This window comes from Oryctolagus cuniculus, chromosome 2 (genome assembly GCF_964237555.1).
Source record: "Oryctolagus cuniculus chromosome 2, mOryCun1.1, whole genome shotgun sequence".
NCBI classification, from domain to species: domain Eukaryota; kingdom Metazoa; phylum Chordata; class Mammalia; order Lagomorpha; family Leporidae; genus Oryctolagus; species Oryctolagus cuniculus.
In genome coordinates, this window is record NC_091433.1 from 195,517,436 (window position 1) to 195,534,062 (window position 16,627).

The 16,627-nt window shown below is 47.9% G+C and overlaps 1 long non-coding RNA gene across 2 annotated transcripts in view; it reads right to left on the reverse strand.

Moving 5' to 3' along the window:
* LOC127487513 (uncharacterized) overlaps positions 1-16,627 on the reverse strand; it is a 124,747-nt gene that overhangs the window by 64,404 nt on the left and 43,716 nt on the right. For both annotated transcript variants that reach the window (XR_007914381.2, XR_007914380.2), the window contains exon 2: positions 10,488-12,454. This is a non-coding gene — a long non-coding RNA (uncharacterized lncRNA). The remainder of the gene's footprint in view (positions 1-10,487; positions 12,455-16,627) is intronic.

The window sequence follows — 16,627 nt, forward strand, 5'->3', positions numbered from 1 at the left end:
AATTCCTATACAAGAAAACAAACAAGAGAAAAAAAAGAGAATTATAGACCAATTTTTCTGGAACATAGATGCAATAGTCCTTAACAAAATATTAACCAATTGAATCCAACAACACATCAGAGAGATCATCCACCTAGACCAAGTAGGATTTAACCCTAGTATGCAGGAACAGTTCAACACTCACAAATAAATAAATGTGATATATCACATTAAAAAACTGAAGAACAAAAGTCATATGATTATCTTAATAGATGCAGAGAATACATTTGATAAAATTCAACATCCTTTTATGATGAAAATCTTAAGCAAATTGGGTATAGAAGGAGCATTCCTCAAGACAATCAAGGGAATTAATGGCAAGCCCATGGTCAGCATCCTACTGAATGAGGACAAATTGGAGGCATTCCCATTAAGATCCGGAACCAGACAGGGATGCCCACTCTCACCATTGCCATTCAATATAGTTTCTGAAGTCTTAGCCGGAGCCTTCAGGCAAGAAAGAGAAATCAAACTAATGAAAATTAGGAAGGAAGAAGTCAAGCTATCTCTATTTGCTGATGACATGATTCTATATACAGGGAACCCAAAAGACTCCATGAATGGGCTATTAGAACTCAAAAAAGAGTTTGGTAAAATAGTAGAATATAAAATCAACACACAAAAGTCAATAGCTTTTGTATACACAGACAATGCCATAACTGAGAAGGAACTTCTAAGATCAATACCATTCACAATAGATACAAAACAATTTAAATACCTTGGAATAAATTTAGCTAAAAATGTAAAAGATCTCTATGATGAAATTACAAAACATTGAAGAAATAAATGGAAAACTACATAAAAAGATGGAAAAATCTTCTATGTTCATGGATTGGAAGAATCAACATCATCAAAATGTCAATACTACCAAAAACAATTTATAGATTGAATTCATTCCCAATCAAAATACTAACAACATCCTTCTCAGACTTAGAAAAGATAATGCTAAAATTCGTATGGAAACACAAGAGACTCCAAATAGCTAAAGCGATCTTAAACTACAAAAACAAAGCTGGAGGCATCACTATGCCAGATCTCAAGACGTACTTACAGGGCCATTATAATGAAAACAGTCTGGTACTGGCACAGATGTGTGGACCAACGGAACAGAAGAAACTCCAGAAACCAATCTATGCATCTATAACCAATTTATCTTCAACAAGGGATCAAAAATCAATCCTGTCGCTCCCCCTCTTCGTGGAGGAGCAACACAGGACCCTGCGCTGTTCTTTCGTCTGCTCGGCCCTCCCCGGGTTTGCTGCTGGTTCTTCCCGGGTTGGCTACTATCCCTTCCACCTCCGTGGAAGGGCAGTTCCCCCTGGCCGCATTCCCCACTTCCGCAGGGGAGCGGCACACCGCCGGCCGGTTCTCTCGGGGGCTGCACGGGTTCCCTTAGATGTTCCCCATAGATGTTCCTGGTGCATGCCGTCTCTCTCCTCCTTTATAGTCCTCCTCCGCCAATCCCAACTCGGCTGAGTACGCTGCTCTCCAATCAGGAGCAAGTCCCACAGTTAATTGGTTGAACTGGAGGCAGCTGTGCGGAAGCTGTTTACTTCTCTCCCAGCGCCATATTGTGGGAGAGCAGATGCATAGAATAAGTCCTAATTCGAGTAACTTAGTCTAGTCCGGATTGCTCCCCACAGATCCCCCTTTCTTTTTATTTTTTGGCGTTGATACGCGCCTGTCTTCGGTGTCCCACGGCACACACTCTGCTCTACTTGCTAGCGTTGCCACAGGCTCTTACAAGTCCTATCAATCAGGAAAACCGAATCCGGGTCCTCTCTTCGCCATTGTAAGGAGGTTTTTAGGCGCTGATGCATGCCTGTGTTCGGTGCCCTGCAGCGCATGCTCTACTCTGCTAGAACTGCCTGCAGGTGTTTACAAAACCTATCAGGCAAACCGAATCCAAGCCTTCTCATTGCCGTATTGTGGGGGAGACTTATTAGTGTTGGTTCGTGCCTATCTTCGGTGACCTGCAGCTCATACTCTGGTCGAGCTTTGCTGGCGCTTACCGCCTTAAATCAGGCAGACCGAATCCAAGCCTCCTAATTGTTGCATTGTGGGGAAGCTTTACTGATGTTAATTCGTGCCTGTCTTCGGTGACCTGCGGCTAGCCGCCCAGGTGCTCATCGCCTCACTTGATTAGGCAGACCGAATCCAAGCCTTCTAATTGGCATGTTGAGGGGAGGCCTTATTTTTCTCTATTTCTCTATCTCCGGGCATTCCTACCTCTCCCATTTCACTTCTATCTTCCAGCATTCCCATTTCTCTTTTACTTCACTTCCAAACTTCTGTTTCTCTTATCCCTGCGGCTTTCCGGCACCTCGCCCCGCCGGCGGGTTCCCGGCTCTGCGCCGCTTCAGCCCGCGCGCCTCTCTGCGCGGCTTCCCGGCTTTGCGCGGTCCGCGGTCTCCACGCTTAACCCTTTCGCGTCTGAACCACGGCCTACGCCAGCGTTCCCTTATCTATTCACGCCCCGTGCTCTCTCTGCACGCGGCGGCTTCCGCGAGTAACACAGCGTAGCTTGCGTCTCCACCACTAGGATTCAATCTAAGTTCCCCGGGCTAGCCTGGCGAATTCAACCCAGCGTACGTCTCCGCCCCACGATCTGGCTTCCCGTCCTTTGCTCCCCGGGCTAATCAGACGGATCCCAATCTGGCTTACGTCTCAGCTTCTGGTTTCAACTTTTCGCCCCCTATTCCCGGGCTAACCTGAGAACCCCAAAGTGGCTTCCGTTTCCGCCTTGGCCTGCCCCCCGCGGCTTCAATTTCCCTAACACTTTTCTCTACCCGGTATGTTTCCCTAAGTTTTCTTCCAACAATATTCCTCCCTCATTTCTCCTGGCCTCTCCCCACAGTCTGCATCCGAGTCTGTTTGTTCTAACTTTCACTTTCGCTTTCGACCTTAGAGATTTCTCCCAGCTTCCCCCCGTAGTCCGTATCCGAGTCTATGCCTAGGCTTTCAATAGCTTCTTCCGGCACCCTTTTCGTCCGGCTTTTCCCTAGGCTGTTTGCTAGTCTCTCTCTCCGGTATTTTCCTAGTTCTTCCCGTTTCTTCCCTCCTAAGTTTCATATCCGTCCTAAGTTTCCTATCCGAGTCAGGTTTTCTATCCGAGCTAGGTTTCCTATCCGAGTCACGGCACCATTATGTCGCTCCCCCTCTTCGTGGAGGAGCAACACAGGACCCTGCGCTGTTCTTTCGTCTGCTCGGCCCTCCCCGGGTTTGCTGCTGGTTCTTCCCGGGTTGGCTACTATCCCTTCCACCTCCGTGGAAGGGCAGTTCCCCCTGGCCGCATTCCCCACTTCCGCAGGGGAGCGGCACACCGCCGGCCGGTTCTCTCGGGGGCTGCACGGGTTCCCTTAGATGTTCCCCATAGATGTTCCTGGTGCATGCCGTCTCTCTCCTCCTTTATAGTCCTCCTCCGCCAATCCCAACTCGGCTGAGTACGCTGCTCTCCAATCAGGAGCAAGTCCCACAGTTAATTGGTTGAACTGGAGGCAGCTGTGCGGAAGCTGTTTACTTCTCTCCCAGCGCCATATTGTGGGAGAGCAGATGCATAGAATAAGTCCTAATTCGAGTAACTTAGTCTAGTCCGGATTGCTCCCCACAAATCCCTGGAACCAAGACAGTCTCTTCAACAGATGATGCTGGGAAAACTGGATCTCTGCATGCAGAAGTATGAAACAAGACCTGCTACCTTACACCTTCTGCAATAATCCACTCAAAATGGGTCAGAGACTTAAATCTATGATGTGATACCATAAAATTACTAGAGAACATTCAAAAAAGTCTGCAAGACATTGGCATAGGAAATATTTCTTGGAAAAGACCCCAGAAGCACAGGCAATCAAAGCCAAAATAAACAAATGGGCTTACATCAAACTGAGAGGCTTCTGCCTGCAAAAGAAAAACTCAGCAAATTGGAGAGGGAGCCGACAGAATGGGCGAAAATATTTGCAAACTATAAAACTGATAAAAAGATTAATTTTCAGAAACTATAAAGAACTTAAGAAACTCAACAACAACAAAACAAAAACCTAGTTAAGAAATGGGCAAAGGACCTGAACAGACATTTTTCAAAAAATGGACATTCAAATGGCTAACAAACTAATGAAAAAATGCTCAGGATTTCTAGCTATCAGGGAAATGCAAGTCAAAATCACAGTGAGGTCTACCTTATTCCCATTAGGATGGCTGTTATACAGAAATCAGCAAACAAAGGCTGGCATGGATGTGGGGAGAAAGGAACCCTAATCCACTGTTGGTGGGAATGTAAACTGGTACAGCCACTGTGAAGGATAGTACAAAGACATCTTAGAAAGCTGAATAGAGACCTGCCATATGACCCAGGCATCCTACTCTGGGAATTTATTCAAAGGATACGGAATCAGCACACCGAAGAGTCATCTGCAGCCCCACATTCATTTTAGCTCAACTCACAATAGCTAAGATATGGAATCAACCCAGATGTCCATCAACTGAAGACTGGATGAAGAAATTATGGGATATTTATACACTATGAAATACTACACAGAATTAAAAAATGAAGTCTTGTCATTTGCAGCAAAATGGATGCAACTGGAAACCATTATACTTAGTGAAATAAGCCAGACACGAAAAGACAGATACCATATGTCTCTCTGATCTGTGCTGACTAATAGATTACCTAGACGGTAAACTACAGGAGCAAACCTGTTTTTTTGAGATGGGACTATTTTGAACAGCTCTTGACTTGAAGGTTGAAGAACAATGTTTTTCTTGTTTGTTTCTGTTTTTTTTTCTTTTTTCTTCATACTATTCTGTGAACTCTCTACTTAGTGCAGAGTTAATCTTATAAGTACAAAATTAACCGAACACTGACCTTTGTAAAAAATAAGTATGGGAAAGGGAGAGGAAGGAGGGAGAAGGGTGTGAGTACGGGTGGGAGGGAGGTACTGGGGGGTAGAATCACTTCCCAAATTTGTGTATTTTAAATGCATGAAGTTTGTATTTCTTCCTCAAATAAAATTTAAAAAAATAATAAATTCAAAAAACACAAAAAAGATTTATTTTACTTTGTTTATATATGTATTTATTTGTTATTTTAAAGGCATTTGGAAGAAAGGTGGAGTTACTGAGACAGAGGGAGAGACAGAGACAGATCTTCCAACTGTTGGTTCACTCCCCAAGTGGCCACAATGGCCAGGCCTGGGCCAGAGTGAAGCCAGGAGCTTCTTCCAGGTCTCCCACATGGGTGGCAGGGTCCCAAGTGCCTGGATCATCTTCTATTGTTTTTCCTAGGCCATTACCAGGGAATTAGATCTGAAGTGGATCAGTTGGTTCATGAATTGTCACCCTTTGGGATGCTGCCAACGCGGTGGCAACTTAACCTACTACAGCACAACACTGGTCCCAGAAAGAATTTAGTATATTTGTTTAAATAACAGAGTGATGGAGAGAGAGGTTGTGTCTACCGGTTCGTTCCCCATAGGGCCACAATCACTGGGGTTTGCCAAGAGGAAGCCAGGAGGCTGGAACTCCATCCCGACCTCTCCTCTGGGTGCAGGGGACAAGCACTCGAGTCATTTTCATTGTTTTCCCAAGTGCAACAGCAGGGAGCTGGATCAGAGCGGAACAGCCAGCCCTCAAAGCAGTGCTCATATGAGATGCCAGCACTGTAGGTGGCAGGGTAACCCACTGCAGCAAAACACCAGCACCCAGGGGACTAACTGTATGGTATGCTTTACTCACTGAAGATAAACCAGCAGTGTCTTAGGTGAAGTATCCTTACCAGTCTCATTCTGCAACACCTAAAACTGTTTCTGGTGACATTAGGATCACCATTTCTTAAAGAGTCATTTTTATACATATTTTAACTCGTTCTAGATTACTATTTCTCTGTCAATGGATCAGTTTCTTCAACACAAGAAAATAGAAAGTGGAGAAACTTACAATTAGCCTTTTTTTCCCCCTCTATTTGTTACATTCATGAACAATTCCTCACATTTTTTTAGTTTGTTGAGATATCAACAAATATGAGTTTTATATATTTAGGGTGCGAAGTGACACTTCGATGTATACAATGTGAAATATCCCTGCAATAGAGCTAATTAACATATCCATCATCTCGCGTAGTAACCATTTCCTTCCTCTCTCTCTCTCTCTCTCTCTCTCTAACACTTAAGACCTATCTGCCTTCTTAGCAAATTCCAAGTACACAACACAACACTGCTAACAGTGTCACCACATTACACATCAGATCTCCAGAACCTGTTCATCTTGTGTAACTCTAACTTTGTACTTTTTGATCAACATCTCCCCAATGTTGGTAGTAATGTAAACTGGTGCTGTAACTGTGGAAAAATAATATAGGGATGTCCCAGGAAATTAAAATAGAAACCACAATAAGACTCAGCAATCCCACTTCTGGGTTTGTACCCAAAAGAAACGACATCAGGATTCCCAAGCAACATTTACATTCTCATTTTCATGGTAACATTATTCGCAGTAGCTAAAATGTGAAGCCAACCTGAATATCCATCTTTAGAGGAATGAATTAAGCAAATGGGATGTGTGTTGAAAATGGAATTAAAAAATAAATTTACTTTGTAAAATTTTTTTAAAGGCCAGGGCCACGGCTCACTAGGCTAATCCTCCGCCTGCAGCACCAGTACCCCAGGTTCTAGTCCTGGTTGGGGTGCCGGATTCTGTCCTGGTTGCTCCTCTTCCAGTCCAGCTCTCTGCTGTGGCCAGGGAAGGCAGTGGAGGATGGCTCAAGTGGTTGGGCCCTGCACCCACATGGGAGACCAGGAGAAGCACCTGGCTCCTGGCTTCGGACTGGAGTAGTGCGCCAGCCACAGCAGCCATTTGGGGGGTGAACCAACTGAAGGAAGACCTTTCTCTCTGTCTCTCTCTCTCACTGTCTAAATCTGCCTGTAAAAAAAATTTTTTAAATCCATGCACATTTTTGTAATACACACTTGGATGAATTTTTGAAAAGCAAACTCCAAACACACACACACACACACACACAATTAGTGAAACACTTTTCAGCTTTCTAAAAGGGAATCCTAACCTTTGTGCCAAAGGGCCACAGAAACCCTAGGGCACATGGGCCGTGATCCTTTCACACATCTGGCTACCCGCCCACACCGGGATCTTCAGAGCAAAGCCCGGGCTGGGACAAAGATATTTATAGCAGTTAAAACCCAGCTAGAGGTAGAGTGAAAATAAGAAGCGGAAGGATATCTGTACCCCAGCCGTGCGACAGCTCTCACAGTTCTTCACCCACTTCTCTCACATCCTGCCTCCCTCTCTTCGCCTCATCTTCTGGGTCAGTGATGGCCACCAGTCCAGACTTCTTGTGTTGTCCTTTATCCCCAGTCACTCCTGGCACACCTGTCAGTCTTAGACTGTTCTTGGGCACATGCTGACACTCTGCTGCGCTGCCGCGGGTCTCCCTTGCCGCTGGCGATGGCAGTAACCTTCATTCCTGTGCTGGAGCTTAAGCTTGCCTGCGAGATCCTGCCTCCGTTTTCCTAAGTACACGTTCTCTGATGCCTCCCTATCAACCCAAAGTTTCAGCTGCCAAGTGTCTGTGCAATGTTCCTTTGCCCTCCCTCAACTTTTTCATCTACAAACCGAGCTACAGCAATTAACTCTAGGTTCCCCTTTTGCCTCCATTTTATTCTCTTTACTTAATTTTCTATTTGCTCCTTAATCCACTGAAATTACTCACGCAATGTTCACCTGCAGCCTTGGAACTGCAGAGTCCAGGTCACAGGGCTTGCTCTCAGACCGACCTTTTCCAAGCATCTAGCAATCCCAGGGCCACTCTTCCCAGGGATCTTCCCTGGAGCTTCTGTGGCATGCTTGTCTCTGAGTCTACCTCCCTGGTTTTCTTGGCTTTTAATTATTCCCTAGGATTTTACACTTATCTTTTTATTCTCCCTGTATACATGCTTGGTGGTTAACTGTCCTGCAAAGTTGATGATGAGGGATCTGCACATCACCACACTTTCTCATGAGTTCCAGGGGCTAATGGGTGGCTAACTGTCCACATTTCCTCCTGCCTGGCCCAGGGGGACCTCAAACCACAGTTGAAATTATGATGTCATCCCTCAACAGTGTCTTTTCCTGTTTAACAAAACCACCCTCTGCAGGCAGGGTCGCCAAACAAGATCACCACCCTCCCTCCAGTCTTACGGCTGAGCTTCCTCAGTCCCCTGAGAAGCTGCTAAGACAGCTGTGACCAGCCCTGCACTGCCTGTTTTCTTCCCCCATGAAGGAGTTCCCCGAATTTGGCTGGTTCTCCTTCACTTCCCCATTGAGCCCATCTTGTCACATGGCCACCAGGGTGTCCTATTGCAATCCCAGAGATCTCCCCAGAGCCTAACCCCCAAGTGGGAATCTTGGATTGCCTGTTGAGTGCTTCAGTCAAAACTCAGGCTTTGTCGCTGAGCGGATTGTGTGGCCCCCAGAGATACTCTGGATGGTGCTCTTCTTCGACTTGGGCTCTCCCACACTCCCAGCTGGTCCTTCACAGTTCAGAAGTCACTCATGGGAGCCCCACTCCGCCCCTAGGACAGAGTCTCCCTGTCTTCAGAACCCCGGGCTCCTGCTTGGGCCCGACCCTCAGTGCTCACTACATGGCCTACAATCCCCCACTTGACTTTCTTCCTCACAAGACTGTGTACGCTGAGGGCAGGAATCCTTCCTAACGGGTCTTGGTACCCAGATGTCTGTCCCAGGGTCTGGCAGCTAGTCAAGAGTCAGCATCGGCTGTGTGAATAAAGAAATACCAATTACAGCATTCTGCCTCCCCCTGTAGTACACCAAGCTAAGAGGATTCACTGTCCTTCATCACGCACGATTCGTCCCCAACCTCGAGTTTGGGCAGTGTATTTGCCTCTGTGTGGAGTCTACTTGGATCTCTGGCCAGGCAGTGCCTGGAAAATCAGAGTGAAAACAGCACAACACAAGAGCAAGAAGTGAAAACCCAGCCGGCACCCAGGGCGCCTCCTTCTTGCTTGCTTTTAGATTCACTGTTCCACCGTTTAACTCTTGAACTTTTGGCTGCTGAGGTTTGGAACGACAGAGCTTAATTAGTCAACAAGACATGACAAGATTCTGTTACAGCGAGATTACAAACACCTACGGGGTGTTAGGAGATACCTTGTAGACCCCAGCAACTTCAGAGACCTGAAAAGGCTGTTATCTCCAGCAGCACAGGGGAGAATTCTCACACAAGACAAACGGTGTCTGTAATTGAAATGCGATGCAGGAATGCAGCTCATAGAATTCTCAATACGGCTCCATTCCAATGTCCCTCCATGGGTAGGCTGAACTGGATTAACAAAGAATTGTGAATATTTTCAAACAGGAAGAAAATGTACATTTCTAGAGAGGCTTCCTCCAGGGACCATAAAACTCTGCACAGACACCACAGCACGGTCTTAGGATTTCTCTTCTGTTTATAATTTATTATTTATTCCTTAATATTAATGCAGAATGCGTCTGTCTCTATTTGTTAAAGGAGGAGAAGGGTGTTTAAAGGAACCACTGGGGATTCTGCTCCACATAATGGTGTCTCGAATGATGATGGAGCTCCCTGTATAACAGATAACCAAAGCTCTGTGGATTCTGACTCAGGTCTCCATGGCCTAGTGGGTGCACAGCTGAGCCCTGTCTGACCCAGTTGTCCCAAACGTAGTCTCTGTCCTTTGTACTCACTGTCACCTGCACACCACTGTTTCATTCAGGGACGCCCACCTGGGCTCCCTTTCTCTCATTTGCATTTCACAATGGTTTTGATGACGATGTGGGTCCCCTAAGCTGGTGCACAAGGCGCTCTCTAAAGCATCCTTCCAGAATCCTGGAGGCAAGCAGGGTAAAATGTCTTTGAACTTGAGCTTCCCTGTCACCCATTCATAGAATGAACAGGCTGGTCTGCTCAGCCCTGGCTCTGGGAAGGTAACAGCGTGTGTTAGGAGATCTGGTGGGAGAGCTGACGACAGCCACATCAACAGACACACAGCATCCCAGCAGCAGAGAAGGCGAAATAAAACTAACGGACGGAGAGTGGAGGGAGGAGGCTTTGTGTTGGGTGATCAGGGACGCCTCTGCTGAGGAAGCCGTATTAAAGCAAAGACACCCCCGGAAAAGCTGCTGATGCCCACACCTCCCTCCTAGCACCTCCCCTGTCTCAGCTTTGGCAGGACAGGTGGCCAGCGCCCTCCTGTCTTGGGCTCCCCTCTTAGGAGGAAAGCCCTGTGACCCTAACAGAATCTGCAAAATGCTAACCCTTCCCATTCAGAAAGGTGCTTTACAATATAAAAACCTCCTCTCTCTCTCTCTCTCTCTCTCTCTCTCTCTCTCTCTCTCCAGAGTCTGACTTTGAAACCAGGTCTAAGGAGGTGAAGCAAGTCCACCTTCAACTTCCAGATACACCAGGACTGCTTCGCTCTCACCTGGGCCTCACGGCTCAGCCTTGATGTTCCAGGCTACACACGATGGGATTTCAGGACGAACTGCCAATCCATCAGGTCACTGTCTTTGTGAGGTTCTTATGATTCCTACTATTTTCTACTTGTCTTTATGCAGAGATTCCGCCGGGCCCAAGTAGATCATCTTTGTCCTTGAAAGGTGCCTTTGCTTCTGCTCCAGGACAGGGCTAGAGAAAAGCCACGGAGACATCGGGTTCCAAGCAGTCTTTACTCACAGGCACTGCAGGATGGCCACCTGCGTCAGTGAGCACCTGCTACATGCATGCCGTGAAGGCAGGGACGCCCACTCTGGGCACTGCGTGGGAGACACAGAAGTCAGACTCCTGCTCCTGGCTTGTGGTAGCAAAGGACGTCTGATTCAGAGTAGAAAGGCTGGTGGAGGAGGGTCGGTTACAATCTACCCACCTTTGCATTCTGCAAGCCTTTGGAGACCGGTGGTGTCACCATGTAGGAGGTCCCTTGGGATGGACTTAACTCAAGTGACCACACCTCGGCCTCCCTGACCACTGCTGAGAAGGATCCTAGCCAGCTAGTTGTCCGTCTTGCAGGCAATCTGCCTTTTCTCTCTGCCTTTTTTTTTTTTTTTTTTTTTTTTTTTGTCTTTGTCTTCGGGTGCATACAATTCCATGGTTAAGGAAGGTTAAGGTTTTAGGACGCATTTATTTTTTCTTTCTTTCTTTTTTTTTTTTTTGACAGGCAGAGTGGACAGTGAGAGAGAGAGACAGAGAGAAAGGTCTTCCTCTGCCGTTGGTTCACCCTCCAATGGCCGCCGCGGCTGGTGCGCTGCGGCTGGCGCACCACACTGATCTGATGGCAGGAGCCAGGTGCTTTTCCTGGTCTCCCATGGGGTGCAGGGCCCAAGCACCTGGGCCATCCTCCACTACACTCCCTGGCCACAGCAGAGAGCTGGCCTGGAAGAGGGGCAACCGGGACAGAATCTGGTGCCCCGACCGGGACCAGAACCGGTGTGCTGGTGCCGCAAGGCGGAGGATTAGCCTAGTGAGCCACGGCGCCGGCCCATTTATTTTTTCTTAAGGTTCACTAAGATTTAGTCCTTTATAACTTGTGAAAAAATCCTTTCATTCATTATTTCTGCAGGTAGGGCCTGTCCTCCCCTTTTTCTATCCTCTTCATTCAATTCTCTTGAGAGGTCCATTACCTGTAACAAGTAACCTAGGAGGTTGCATCTCCTTTGCTCCTTGTGGGATGGGTCATTCAAATCTACCTCTCATACACCAAGTCTTTCCACAGGGGTCCCATTTACTGTTTGTTTCATTAGAATTATCTTGATTTCAATAATTGCAGTTTTAGGGGTTCTGTGTTCTCTGCAAAGCCTCTCTCATGTTGTTGAAGCAAACTCTGTCCTTTGCAATGACTTCCCTTCCTTTGTTAAAGTGTCTTTCCACATTTTCAACAGCCTCATTCCCCATGTATTTTGCAGCTGGTGTGCTGGGCTCCTGTCTGGCAGAGCCGATCTTTCAGGAGTGTGTTGCATCGCCTTTGGCCAGGGATTCAGTGTCTGGGTTCTCTCTGTTCATCCCCAGAAACTTGTGAACCAGGCTCACAGCTGCCAGCATTCAGCACTAATCCCACCTACTCATTAGAGTTAAACTGCATCCCAGGTGGACACAGTGTGGGATCCTTGTCAACATACTTCCCTCACAACGAGATACGGCCCTTCCAGTACCTGGCGTTATTGGTGCAAGTTATCGGGGCTCATCTGTGGCTGCCTTGATGACTCCCCAGCCCCAGGAGATACAAACTGGAGAAGCAGCCCTGGCAGCTGCAGTCCTGTGCCAGCCCTCTGCATGCCAACCCCTTGTTCCTTTTCCTGGCTGCTGATGCGTCTTCATTTCTGACGAAGTCAGCCAAGCATTGAAACCACATGTGTGACTGTGCATCCAGAGTTCTCAGGATTGGCATCTACCACACTGTGAAAGTTGAAATAAAAATGTTTAAAGCCCTTTCTCTCGAGATCCCTGCAAAATCTCCACCAATAGAAATGCATTAACAGCAGGTATTCTTCAAATAAAGCAATAATCAATAATAATAAATCAACAATTTCCCAACAGATGCTGATATTTTAGTTCACATGATCACTGTACTGCATTGTGTGGAGCTCTCTTCCGTTGATACAAGCCCTACAGACAGAGGCGTTCACGTGGTTATTCCATCACGTGACTTGATTCGCTTCATTTCATTTGCACAACATTCATGTGTGTTTCTGTATTTTATAAGATAAAAAAATGAGAGCAAAGCAAAGTTAAGAAATTCTGGGACCAGTGTTGTGGTGCAGCAGGTTAAACTGCAGCTGTGAGACCAGCATCCCATACTGGAGCGCTGGTTTGAGTCCCAGCTCCTCCACTTCCAACCCAGCTTCCTGCTAATGCTCCTGGGAAGGCAGTGAAAGATGATACAAGTGCTGGGTCTGCCTGTGGGAGAGCAAGCAGTGCCTGGCTCCCGGCTTCAGCTTGGCGGGATTCTGACTGCTACAGTCATTTGGGGAGTGAACCAATGGATGGGAGATCTCACTCCGTATATCTCTCCCCCTCTGTCTGCATCACACTGCCACTCAAATAAATAAATAAATAAATAAATCTTTTAAGAAATTGGAAATTGTTCACAGTTATGAAGGTCACTATAAAGCCCAGGTCTACATAAATGTGAAGTTAATTACACTTATACCAGTGACTTTGAAACAGGTCTTGGGGCAACATTGTGATGACGTGGTTTAAGCCACCATTTGGGACACCCACATCCCGTATCGGAGCACTGGTTCCAGTCCTTGTTTTTCCATTTCTTTTTTTAAGATTTATATTTTTATTTATTTGAAAGGCAGAGAGAGAGAGAATCTTCCATCCTTTGGTTCACTCCCTAATTGGCTACAATGGCCAGGGCTGGGCCAGGCTGAAAGCCTGGAACTCCATCTGGGTATCCCAGTAGGGTGGCAGGGGACATAGTACTTAGGCCATCCTCCAGCTGCATTAGGAAGGAGATGAATCAGAAATGGAGCAGCTGAGGTCCAAACTGGGCTCATATGGGATGCTGGCAGGCTGGCAGCAGCCTAACCCACTGTGTCACAAAGCTGGGCTCTGTTGCTTCATTTCTGATCCAGTTTCCTGCTAATGCAATCCTGGGAGTCAACAGATGATGGCTAAGGTGGTTGAGTCCCTGCCATCTATGTAGAAGATCAGGATGGAATTCTGTTCGCCTAACTTTGGCCTGGCCCAGCCCCCAGCTGTTGCTAGTATTGATAGAATGCAACAGGAGATGGAAGACCTGCTTCTCTCTCTCTCTCTCTCTCTCTCTCATCTCTGCCTTTCAAGGAGATGGAAATATATGGAAACCCATTATGTTACTATCTCACGCTTTTTGTTTCATAAATTTAAGCTGTTATGAAATAAAATGTTTTTTAAATCCTTAAATAAATGAACAAATCAGACAAACAGAAAGAAAGAGAGGGTGCTGCTGACCTCAAGCAAGGGTCGCCTGCTTGGGCTGGCTCTGTGGCACAGAGTAAAGCCGCCACCTGTGACACCAGCCTCCATGTGGGTGTCAATTCCAGTCTCGGCTGCTCCGCATCCATCCAGCTTCCTGCTAATGGCTTGGGAAACAGTGGAAAATGGCCCAGGGGCTTGGACCCTTGCATCCACGTGAGAGATTCAGATGAAGCTCGTAGCTTCTGTCGGGCCCAGCCTTAGACATGTGGCCTTATGGGGAGTGAACCAACAGATGGAAGATCTCTCTCTCTCAACCTCTCTCTCTCTATGCTTTTCCCTCTCACTCTATAACTATGACTTTCAAACAAATAAATAAATTTTTAGAAGAAGAGTCACATGACATCGAGAATCCTTGCCAGAGCAGCCATCCCCAGAGATGAGACCAAACAAGGTTGCAGAAGCCGTCCAAGGTGGGTCCTTCCCAGGAAAGCTTCCTGGAGTTGGGTGTGGCCGGGTGGCTTCTGTAATTCTGCTTATGACTTGAATCAGCTGTCTCGGTTCTTCATACAGGAGTGAGATCAACCCCTCCAGGGAACATCAGCTGTGAATACATGGCATTTTGGCCAAAATGTTGAAACAGCTACCAAATCAATGGTGTGGAAAGTTTGCAGGCACCAGAGTGAAGCTGGGTTGATGTGGACCTTTGACTCCTGACCCGCCGCCAGGGAAATTCACAGGACAAGGCGCCCTCTCTGGTGCTGCCAGCCCTGCCTTTGTGCTTATCCCACATGCTTTTCACATAGTCAGGAGCCTGGAGCACTGCAGGGGAAAGCCAAGGTGTGATGGTGCACGGTGAACCGGAGAGAAACGCCTGGAGTAACCCGGGAGCCAGATGGGAGTGCTGAGCGTTCAGGAACAAGAACGGAGGGAGCGGTGGGCAGGAAGGGAGCAGAGCTTCCACAAGGCAGCTCCAGCCTGGAGGACCTGGGCCTGCATGTTGCCTGGAAAAATTACCTGCTCTCCCTGAGCCTGTATCTCCTCATTTTTGCAAAACAAAACAAAAAAGTGCCCTGAATAGCCAAAAGGGTGGAGAAGTAAGAAAATAGACAGAAAAGTGCTCTGAAGAGAACAGAGCCAAGATGCCAGCTGTCTCGATGAGGGAAGGTGTGCCTCTTCCAGCCAGGCTGGGCCGAGAGGAGGAGTGTGGGAGCTCTGTCCCAGGATCCCAGACACCAGTCACAGGAGACCCCAGAGCCAGCCCCATTCTCAGCACCTCCTCACCCACCTCACCTTCCTGGAGGCCAGCTAAGCTGCTCAGCAAGGTGCCCACATCGGAGGCAGGTGTGGGGGCCTGCGTTGGTCCCCGTGACCTGACTGTGTAGAGCGTAGGTCACGTGTGCCCAGCACAGAGGCCTCAGAAAGGTGTTTCCCCAAGCAGAGGGGAGGGAAGATCTTCACGTGCAGGATCACATCCCAAGATCTGGCGTGAGTTCAGGTGCTGAAGAGGGGACAGTGGGAGCTGCACAGGCACACAGAGGGGTTTTCGTCGCGTCTGAGAAGTCTCGCTTTTCCTGCCGAGTAAGGAGCGTATTCCCTGAGTATTGGAAAACAAGCTTTGTAAACGTCTTCTGGAGGTGAAGACAGAGCGGAGAAGAAAGGGTGACCTGGAGGGAGGAACCCATGAGGTGGCTTTGGAGTCACGTAGCCAGGAACCGAGGACCTGACCGTGGGCAAGGGCAGTGGGCATGAGAGGGAAGCAGGCGTCCTAAGCAAATTGAGGAAATTCAGAGTGTGTGTGTGTGTGTGTGTGTTTGCACATGTGTGTTTGCATGTGTCTGTGTGCGTGTGTTTGCACATGTGTGTTTGCATGTGTGTGTGTTTGCACACATGTGCACACACACAGGGAGGGCTTAGATTTGTAGTGTGCACTAATTATGGAGATGCCGTTGATATGAACAATATAGAGAGAAGCAGTCAGGGAGGGACAGAGCAAAGACACTGAGTCCAGCTGCAAGGTGGGAGGCTGAGGCCCCCGCAGTGTGGAGCAGAGCTGACCAGCAGGCCTGGGCACTGCACGTGGGATTCCGCAGAGGGGTGTGAATGGGCTGGTATGAAGGGCTCAGTCATCAGTATAAAGTTGCAAGTGAAAATCTTTGCTGTTGCAATGGTTGCCAATGTGTCAACTGGCCGGGGCCAAAAGTGCCCAGATAGCTGGAAACCTTACCGCTGTGTGCTCATGACAACGTTCCAGAAGGCATCAGTGTCTGAGCTGGCAGAAGAGGCAAGAGACGGCTGCCTGCCCCACACAGGGGAGAGCAGAACACCATGGCCGACAGAGAGTGACTACGTCAGCTCTTGCTCCTGGCCTCCAGCTTGCACACAGGAGGTCACAGGACTCCTCAGCCTCCACAGGCTATGAGAACCAATCCTTCCCATCGAGCTTAAGAGCTCCGTGTCTCTGAGGAACCCCGCCTGGCATGACTGTCAGGGAGAGGGTGTAGAGTGAGTCAAACAAAGTGTTGAAAGTGGTAGGTCCTAAGAAGGGACGGATGGGTGAGCATCAGGGCAAAGCTGCTCTCCGCAGAGACTCCCACCATGGAACAACAAGCAGCCAGCCCTGGGAGGCCATTCTCCAGGTGTGCTTTGCCCACTCTCCTCACCGCA